This window comes from Penaeus monodon, chromosome 25 (genome assembly GCF_015228065.2).
Source record: "Penaeus monodon isolate SGIC_2016 chromosome 25, NSTDA_Pmon_1, whole genome shotgun sequence".
Lineage (NCBI taxonomy): Eukaryota > Metazoa > Arthropoda > Malacostraca > Decapoda > Penaeidae > Penaeus > Penaeus monodon.
In genome coordinates this window covers 10,083,718-10,084,192 of record NC_051410.1, presented here as the reverse complement: position 1 = coordinate 10,084,192, position 475 = coordinate 10,083,718, and positions in this window count along the sequence as shown.

Below are 475 nucleotides of genomic sequence, written 5' to 3'. Positions count from 1 at the left end.
CAGAAGGATGCATTTTTTACGGGAAGTTCATTATTTATCTATGGGCGGGATTTTTTTAATTGTAAGCCTGATGAAAATAACGCACACACAAACACACAAAAAACACTCCTTGTTTTATTAGAAACGGATAATTAAAAATCCTAATTAATACAATTACTTGCATAAAAACATTTTTTTCGAGTAATCCGAATATCAAATGTTCTTCGTCTCTGTATTTTGTATTCCGTTGGTTAAATACTATTAAAAAAAACGAAACGGATCTAATTCATAATACATAAAACTCCACAAAAATTATAATACATAGCAACTTAGCAAATTCGCAAGACATAACGACTTATCAAATTAATAATACATACCAACTTATCATAATCCATGGCAATTTATCGGGTTCGCAATACATTACAAGTCTTCAACAGAAAGAAAATAAGGATGTCGATATCAACAACAAAAATTGCAGATATATCACATATAGTAA